Source organism: Jaculus jaculus, chromosome 7, assembly GCF_020740685.1.
Source record: "Jaculus jaculus isolate mJacJac1 chromosome 7, mJacJac1.mat.Y.cur, whole genome shotgun sequence".
Lineage (NCBI taxonomy): Eukaryota > Metazoa > Chordata > Mammalia > Rodentia > Dipodidae > Jaculus > Jaculus jaculus.
Genome location: NC_059108.1, coordinates 2,564,192 through 2,574,588, shown reverse-complemented (window position 1 = coordinate 2,574,588; position 10,397 = coordinate 2,564,192).

Sequence of the window (10,397 nt, the reverse complement as noted above, 5' to 3'; positions counted from 1 at the left end):
AGTTTAGCTCCAGCCCAGGCTGACCTGTAATTCACTATGTAGTCTCAGCATGGCTTTGAACTCATGGTGATCCTCCTACCTCTGCCTCCTGAGTGCTGGGATTAAAGGCATGTACCACCACAACCAGCTAAAATCTTATTTATTTACATGCATGTGTATATGGTGTGGTAGGGTCTCTTGCCACTTGTAAGTGACCACTAGAAACTTGCATTATGTTGTGTCCCACTTTAAGGATAATTGAACCCAGGCTGGCAGACTTTACAAGGACACTCCTTTTACTGCTGAACCATTTCTCAGGTCCCTGATTTCTTTTTCCTTTTTCATTTTTTAATATTGACAACTTCCATAATTATAGACAATAAACCATGATAATTCCCTGCCCCCTCAGTTTCCTCTTCACAACTCCATCACATCTCCTCTCCCTCTCAATCAGTCTTTTATTTTGATGCTATCATCTTTTCCTTCTATTATGATGGTCTTGTGTAGGTAATGCCAGACACCGTGAGGTCATGGATATCCAGGCCATTTTGTGTCTGGAAGAGTGCATTGTAAACAGTCCCCCCCCCCCTGCCTTTGGCTCTTACATTCTTTCTACCACCTCTTCCACAATGGACCCTGAGCCTTGAAAGATGTGATAGAGATGTTTCAGTGCTGAGCACTTCTCTGTCATTTCTTCATTTGAGTTATCCCAGAGGTCACCACCATCTGAAAAGAGAAGATTCTCTAACCAAATGTGAGCATAGCATTAATTTCTGGATATGAACATTAAGAAAAGTGCTTACCAGGCAGTATGGTGAGCATAATATATATATTTAGCCAAACACCAAAAGGTGTTACACCCCAGAGCTCATGACTTTCTTTTTTTTTTTTTTTTTTTTTTGAGGTAGGATCTCACTCTAGCCCAGGTTGACCTAGAACTCACTCTGATTAAAGGTGTGTGCCACCTCATGCATGGCCTGATTTCTTTTTTTTTTTTTTTTTTGGTCTTCCAAGGCAGAGTCTCACTCTACCCAGGCTGACCTGGAGTTCACTATGTAGTCTCAGAGTGGCTTCATAATCACAGCGATCCTCTTACCTCTGCCTCCCGAGTGATGGGATTAAAGGCATGTACTATCACGCCAGGCTTCCTGACTTCTTTTTTGAAGATGGTACAAACTCAAGCCACTGACCTCTTTTTATAATTAAGCTTTTTTTGTGGAAATAGGGTCTCACTCTAGCCCAGGCTACCTGGAATCCACTCTGTAGTCTCAGGTTGGCCTCAAACTCATGTGATCCTCCTACCTCTGCCTCTAGAGTGCTGGTACTAAAGGTGTGAGCTACCACTTGCCCAGCCTTTAATTTTTACTTTTAATGTTGACAAAAATCTTACTCGCCAATCTTTAGCATTTAATGTTTGTGTTTTGCAATTACATGGTTTTTTTGTGGGAAGAACTATTCAGCACAATGTTTTATAACAAATACTGACCTGACATTTCACATCTTTGGAAGTGCATGCTTGACTACCATCTGATTGTTATTAGGCGTATTTAAGGAGTAGTGTGTGTGCTTGCACATGTGCATGTGCACATCTGAGGAGGATGTTTATCCTTTAAGATGATTGTATGCCATGCTACTGCAATCTAGTCAGTGGATATGTAGTATGAACTAAACAGACAGAAATCCCTGTCTTGGGCTGGAGAGATGGCTTAGCGGTTAAGCGCTTGCCTGTGAAGCCTAAGGACCCCAGTTCGAGGCTCGGTTCCCCAGGTCCCACGTTAGCCAGATGCACAAGGGGGCGCACGCGTCTGGAGTTCGTTTGCAGAGGCTGGAAGCCCTGACGCGCCCATTCTCTCTCTCCCTCTATCTGTCTTTCTCTCTGTGTCTGTCGCTCTCAAATAAGTAAATAAATAAATAAATTTTAAAAAAAAAAGAAATCCCTGTCTTCATAGAAGGGTTGCTAATGAAGAAGACAGTAAAAAATCTAGGATGTGTAAATAAAAGTGTACCTTAAGACAATTAAATTCTAAGGAGAAGAAGATGATGAGGGAATGGGGTGTCAGAGAAGGCATCTTTCATTTGCCAATTTTTAAATTTTTGGTTTAAAAAATTTTTTATGCAAGAGAGAATACATGTGCAAGTTGAACTCCAGACACATGCATTACCTTGTGTGCATGCATGACCTTGGCGCATGCGTCACCTTGTGCGTCTGGCTTATGTAGGTTCTGAGAAGTCAAATCTGGATCCTTGGGTTTCTCAGGCAAGTGCCTTAACAACTAAGCTGTTTTAGGTTTTTTAAGGCAGGGTCTCACTGTATCCCAGGCTGGCCTGGACTTATGGTGTTCCTCCTACCTCAGGCTCCTTAGTGCTGGGATTGAAGTACTACCACACCCAGTGAGAAGGCCTGTTTTGAATTTGATATTTATTTATTTATTTTTGGTTTTTCGAGGTAGGGTCTCACTCTAGCCCAGGCTGGCCTGGAATTCACTATGTAGTCTCAGGGTGGCCTTGAACTTATGGCAATCCTCCTGCCTCTGCCTCCTGAGTGCTGGGACTAAAGGCGTGCACCACCACACCCAGCCTGAAGTTGACTTTTGATCAACACCTGAAACAAGTGAGAGATTTGTCTGCTATCTATTCATACTACACAGGTACAGAGATGTATTTATATATCTTACATAGCTAATGGAAAATAAATTCATATTTGCACATGTTTACACTTATATGTACTAAATTCCTCATATTTTATTATACCTAGGTATTTACATATTGCATTTTGAGTCAACTGAATATACCTGAATTTTACAATCTTAAAAGCTTTTAATTGTATATACTTTTTTATTGTTGAGATAGTGTCTCATGTAGCCCAGGCTGACCTCAACTTCTGATCCTTCTGCTTCCACCTCCCTAGGGCTGGTGTTACAGGTGTGTACCACCACACCTGGCTAACGGCATATACTTCTGATTATCTAATCTTCAGATATGTTTGTTTTCACCCTGCTGCTGATTTGCCATAAACACTTGCTTCCATACATGTATAATCTCTCCCATTACCAGCACTCCTCTCCTGATTAGTACATTTGTTTTATTCATTTCACATGAATTTTAGACAGGCAAGATGCTTCATGTATTCTGGGACAGCAGAGCCAGTCTTTCTGTGTTTGCTCCAATTAACATACAGACACTAACTAAAGTAACTTTCTGAAGGGTACACATTCTGTTCTTCCTTTATTTTCACCATTTTATTCTAACTTCATATTGCAAATTTTGCCATGTTCTCCTTGTCCAGAAATATATTGGAAAAATCTCCTTGAGCTTTTTAGTTTTGTGCCTGACTAACCCACTCATTGCACATTCTAATTACTCTAATTTACCCTTAGGAATATTTGCTCTACCAGTCACCACACCACCCATGCAGATAACTTCTAGTCTAGTCCATAATGGTTTTGCAGCCATACTCCTGGTGTCCATCACATTGTTCATGTATTTATAAGTTTATTATGGTAAGAAGTAATGTAGGTGTAACAGTTACCATCTCATCAGTGGGACAAAGGGACAGAACACCTGACCAGAAGAAACAAGTGGAAAGAAAGGGTTTATGTCAGTTTATAGGTTTTTGTTTTGTTTTGGGTTTTTTTGTTTTTGTTTTTGTTTTTGTTTTTTCAAGGTAGGGTTTTACTCTAGCTCTCAGAGTGGCCTCAAACTCATGGTGATCCTCCTATCTCTGCCTCCCAAGTGCTGGGGTTAAAGGTGTGTGATGCCACCACACCCAGCCTGTTTATGGTTTTGAGAGGAGGTTTCATCATGGCAGGGATGCATGGCAGAACGTTCAGCTGGGGTGACACACTGGCATATCAGCTGAAAGGAAGCAGCAAGAGTGAGCTAGCTATGTCTAGTGGGGCTGAACTAATAAAGGCTCACCTCTAATAACATGCCTCTTCTAGCAAGACTCCCACGAGCTGGGTGCTTACAGGGTTTCCTACTGAATTTAGCATGTGCAGATCTCCTGAGCAAAGGACACATGCCATAGCTTCATGGCAAACCTGAACATGTTCTGAAAGTTTTAGTCACAAAATAAAGAAACTCATCAAACACTATGATACTTGCTTTTATGTATGAACTTGGCTAGGCCATAGTTCTCTTATTTATAAACATTTTTTTAACTTAAAAAATATTACAGAGAATGGGCATGCCAGGGCCTCTAACCACTGCAAACAAACTCCAGATGCAGGCACCTGTGTATCTGGCTTATGTGGATTCTGGGGAATCAAACCTGGGTCCTTAGGCTTCACAGGCAAGTGCCTTAACTACTAAGCCATCTCTCCAGCACAGTACTCTTTTTTTTTTTTTTTTGCTTTGTTTTTTTTTTTTTTTTTTTTCGAGGTAGGGTCTCACTCTGGTCCAGGCTGACCTGGAATTAACTATGTAGTCTCAGGGTGGCCTTGAACTCTTGGTGATCCTACTACATCTGCCTCCTGAGTGCTGGGATTAAAGGCATAAGCCACTACACCCGCCCCAGTATTCTTGTTTAACCAAACACTGATGTAGATGTTACTGTGAAGGTGTTTTGAAAATGTAATTAACATGTGCAGCATGTTGAATTTAAAAGGATTGTCCATAAGAAGGTGTTCTTGGATACACCTGCAATCCCAGCCCATAGGAAGTAGAGGCAGGAGGATCAGGAGTTCAAGATTATCCCCAGCTACAGAGCAGGTTCAAGCCTTGTGTAGGATACCTAAAACTCTCCAAAAAAAAAAAAAAAAAAAAAACAGAAAAAATCACAAAAAACCCCACACTTGATACCGTATCATCCACTCGATTCAAAGTTGTCAGAACAAAAACGGGCATTAACTTCTGCCTCATGATCTAGCCTGGTGCTCTGCCTTGATTTTAGACCCGCCAGTCCGTACAACTGCGTGAGCTAGCTCTTTAAAGTATTTAAATTTATGGCTTAAGTTATATAAAATACATAATATTCAAATGGAGTACATGCTATATATAGTTTTCATATATAATATGTAAAATATAATTTTAAGATAATTGTGATTATATTTATGTACATGGATGAATCTATTGGAGAACACCTTCGGATAAAATTTTGGAAGCAAGAATTGTTATGCCCAGATCACAGAGTCCCCAAAGACCACCAAGAGAGTTGGACACATATGCAACAGCAAAGGGCTTTATTCTGGGCTTAAGCATGGGCTCCAGACTTTACCAATGCAGTGGGTCCATCCAAGAGCCCGGAATGGCCTCTGAGAGGAGCTTTTATTAGGTTTAAACAAAGAAAAGGGGAATTTCCAACTTAGTAGTTACATGATTAGTTGACATTTAGCAAGAGTATACATGTTACAAGCTGATTGGTTACATAGTTGGCTGAGGGACATTAAGCAAACTTATCTATAGCCACAAGAGCCACAGGAATGTATAACATTTACTTGGTCCTTCTTAATTGGCCCATCACAGGGATTATTTCGTGTACTAAGCAGTTTGCAGTTGTTTTTCCCAGTAACTGCAAAGCGCTGTGTCAGTAATTTGGGCCCTGTAGGAAAACAGAAACTTAGGCCTATTAATATTTTAAAAATCTGTCATGGTGTTCCTTTGGTTTGGGCTCTTCAGAACAAATCTGGAAATGAATTTTCTCAATTTTTTCCCTAAGTTAATATGATGTAAGGCATTAATGACTGTCTCCAGGATTACAGAGGGCACTGGTAGTCCATTGAATGATGTGGTAAAGCCATAACATATTACCACTGGATATTCCTAATTAAATAGTTTTTAAAAGCAAAGTTCTGAATGGTCATGCATTTGATACCTTAGAGCACTGTGGTCAAACTAAGGAATATCATGGAATTGACTTCCTGAGCTGGACAAAGCAGGGAAAGGAGGGCATGTCCTTAAGGCTTCAGTTTCCTAACTTAGCCCAGCTGTAATGAGAGGAACATTTCTGTGTCTACCCTGAAAGAAATCTTATAGATGCAGAGCTCAGTTGCATGAAAACTGAAGCCAGTCTCGTCCTGCAATGTTTGAATTAAAAGCAAATTGAGAGCTGGAGATATGGCTTAGCAGTTAAGGCACTTGCCTGCAAAGCCAAAGGACCCAGGTTCAATTCCCCAGTACTGACGTAAACCACATGCATAAGGTGGAGCATGCATCTGGAGTTCGTTTGCAGTGGCTGGAGGCCCTGGCATGCCCATTCTCTATCTGCCTCTTTCTCTCTCTCAAGTAAATAAATAAAATAAAAGCAAATTGAAGGCTCAACCTTCTTCCACTAAACAGAAGCAAAACTTATTCCAGGGCTGGAGAGATGGCTTAGCGGTTAAGCGCTTGCCTGTGAAGCCTAACAACCCCGGTTCGAGGCTCGGTTCTCCAGGTCCCACGTTAGCCAGATGCACAAGGGGGCGCACGCGTCTGGAGTTCGTTTGCAGAGGCTGGAAGCCCTGGCGCGCCCATTCTCTCTCTCCCTCTATCTGTCTTTCTCTCTCTATGTCTGTCGCTCTCAAATAAATAAATAAAAAATTAAAAAAAAAAAAAAAAAAACTTTAAAAAAAAAAACTTATTCCAACAGGAAGAAGTGAGCTTTTTACATCCATGAGACCTTCACATGGCACATATAAAACCCTCACAATACAGACCTTCATTTAAGAATCCAGAAGCCGGGGCTGAAGAGATGCCTCAGTGCTTAAGGAGCTTGCCTGCAAGGCCCAAGGATGCAGACTCGATTCCCTAGTACCCACCTAAAGCCAGGTGCACCGTGTAGCGCACATGTGTCTGTTGTAGCAACAAGAGGCCCTGGCATTCCCTATTCTGATTCTTTCTCTCACCCTCTCTCTATTCTTCCTCTCTCCTTAACAACTTGCAAATAAATAAATAATAAATAAATATCCATAAGCTGCCTGACAATGATGGCACATGCCTATAATCCCAGTGCTCAGCAGGCAGAAGGTAGAGACAGGAGGGTGTTGCAAATGCAAGGCTAGGGTGAACTCCACAGTGTGTTCCAAGGAAGCTGGACTACAGAGACCCTGTTTTAACACCCTCAGCTATCCCCCACCTCCAATACCTAATTTTTATTTTTTATTTTTATTTTTTGGTTTTATGAGGTAGAGACTCACTCTAGTCCAGGCTGACCTGGAATTCACTGTGTAGTCTCAGGCTGGTCTCAAACTCACCTCCTATCTCTGCCTCCTAAGTGCTGAGATTAAAGGGATGTGCCACCATGCCTGGCCTAAATACCTAATTTTTTAATCAATAATTTTCATAAACATACATTTTTAATTATTTATTTGAGAGAGAGAGAGAGAGGAGAAAAAGAAGTAGAGAATGATCATGCCAGGGTCTCCAGCCACTGCAAATGAACTCCAGACACGTGTCACCTTGTGCATCTGGCTTTACATGGGACCTGGGGAATTGAATCGGGGTCCTTTGGCTTTGCAGGCAAATGCCTTGCCACTGAGCCATCTCTCCAACTCCCATAAACATATATATTTTGATCATAATCTGCTCCCATACTTTCTTTTGTATGCCCTCGCCAACACCTTTCCAGCAAACCCCTTCTTTCCAGGTAGTCACATTTTTATCTCTGTTATTTTTTTTAACCTCCTCCATTATAATTGATGTGTTGATGGGCCCAATATTGTGCATGTCTTGTGCAGGTAATGACAGCTACTGTGAGGCCATGAATATAGCAGCCATTTTATGTCCAGAAGACAGCATTCAAAGCACTCCTCCCCAACCTTTGGCTCATTGATATTCTTCCCACCACTTCTTTGGCAGTGTTCTTCATAAGCCTTGGAGGGTACAACATTGACCTGACTTCCTTCAGAAAAATTAAGCAGGGACTTCTGGTTAAGATGGCAGCATAGTAGCCACACCAAAGCAACATAGGGGGAGAAATAAGCAAGAAAACACTATAATACACTCTTCTACCAAAAAGTGAAGGTGTATAAGGAATTTTCAACCACAGCAGAGAAGCAGGAGAGACCCAGAGCTTATAGAAACCACAGAACCAGGCAGTGCCCATCCTGTCATAGTCTGTGCAAAGAGTTATGCCCCTGAGGTGCAAGAGCAGAACCCAGGTGGGGGTACTCTCCACTCACACCAGCCTCCTCACAAAGTCAAAAACCTGAAAAAGGGGTTGGGTGCTTAGTTCAGTGGATGAGCACCTGCCTAGCAAGCTCAAGCCCTTGGATTCGGTCCTTAGCACCAGGGAGAAGAAAAAGAAAAATCAAAGTCCCAAAGGTAGCAGAGACCAGCTGCGTGACTCCTGAGGAAGAGAACCACGGGGATCAGCTAACAGTTGCTATACAATTTCAAGCATTCTCCACAGCCACCCCTACCCCAACTGCCAGTGCTGGCAACCACTAGAGACCTGGAAAAGGGAGAACAGCTGCATAACACCCAGCACAGACGACCAGAGCAGTGAGCCCACTGACCGAGTCAGCCTAGTTGACATAGCGCAGTAAAGAGGGACCCAAGTGGACATTTGGGTGAGACCAGAAGCCATTCCAAAGGTAATGACCTACTTATACCAGGTTGATACCCACTCCAAAGCCTAGTATATAGGTCTACAATGGAACTGCTTATCACACCTCCCATGTCAGAGCAGGCTGTGTTGGATTTGATTGATGGTAGGCTTTGCCATTCTTAAATAAGCTGTATGTTGGGGTTGTCTTTTGTTGCTTTCTGATTTATAGTGCCTTTATCTTCTATCATTCTTGGGGCAGGGTCTCAAGTAGCCCCAAGCTGACCTAGAACCTTTTACAGACCAGAAATCTAAGCCTCCCAGTTGAGAGGATAAAAGGTGTGGGCAACACCCACCCTTAGGGACTTTGACTTTTGTTTTAATACGTACTCTTATTTTACTTTTATTTTAGAGAGAGCGAGAGAGGAAAAAAACAGGGAGAATTGGCACTCCAGGGCTTTGGCCACTGTAAACTCCAGATGCTTGCATCATCTAGTGGGCATTTGCAACCTTGCGCTTGCCTCACCCTTGTGCATCTGGCTTACATGGGATCTAGAGAGTTGAACCTGGGTCCATAGGCTTTGCAGGCAAGCACCTTAACCACTAAGCTATCTCTCCAGTCTTAATACCCACTCTTACATAAATACTCCATGCTGATTTTGATTGATGTGTATATTGCTCAGTTGAATTTTATAATTTGCTTATATTTTGCTCCACAGAGCCTATTGGAATACTTGCATAGTAGGCAATCCTAACACCTAGGGTCACTTCTGCTGTTACTCTGGGAATAATATAAGAGTAACACCTGGCAACTTAAGGTCCTATCCTGAAGATATGACATCAGATCTGCCCATCTAAGAATACTGCTGATAATTAGAAAACCCAAGCATCAAATTAACCCAAGATGCAAACATCTCTACATTATAATACAAAAACCACAAAAAAATCAAGACAATAATTTCACCAAAATTATTAATCCATCAGAAATGACCTCCAGTGAGACTAATTTAGATGAAATACCTGACAAAGATTTCAGAAGAGGTTCCGGTTAAGATGGCGGCATAGGTACCACGCCAAAGCAGCCTGGGGGGAAAAAAAGACCAAAAAAACTCAGCAAAATACACACTTTTACTAAAAAGTGAGGTGTACAGGAAATTGAAGCAGCAGCGGAGAAGTAGAAGAGATCCAGAGCATCCAGAGCCCGCACAGGCCGGCAAAAGCGGCCCCGGCAGCTCCGCCAACCGTGGTGGCAGTGGCGCACCAGAAAGTGGCCAGGCTCGGCTCCAGCGGCAGGAAAAGCCAGGTGCGGGAGCTTCCCCTCACACCGGCGCTCTCCGCAACCCAGGAAATGTGAAGGGAGAGCGGCAGTGAGTAACGGAGGAGCAGACCGCCAGGTAGAAGAACACAGGGAGCAGCGAGAGGACCAGAGCAGCTGTGGCTCCCTCCCCTCCCCCACCACCTGAGCCCAGCTCCAGCGAACAGAGCCAAGATTTCAGAAGAATGATAACTATGTCCGAAAAAAAAAAGTCAAATAAGGAATCAAAGGAAAAAAAAAAAACCCTGAAGGAGAACACAGGAAACCAACTTAATGACATAAGGAGGTCAATACATAAGAAAATAGAAATGAAAAACTACCAGTCATAAATACTACGTCAAATATAAACTCTATAGAAAATCACACCAATTGAATGGATCAAGGAGAGAACAGTATATCTTAACTAGAAGACCAGATAACAGATGTAATACAGTCCAACAAAGAGAAAGACAAAATAATAGAAAGGTATGAATGGGAATTTCAAGACATTCAGGACACTGTGAAGAGATCAAACATAAGAATTCAGGGTACAGGGCTGGAGAGAAGGCTTAGTGGTTAAGGCACTTGCCTGAGAAGCCTAAGGACCCATGTTCTACTCTCCAGATCCCACATAAGCCAGATGCACAATGGCTAGGCAAGCAC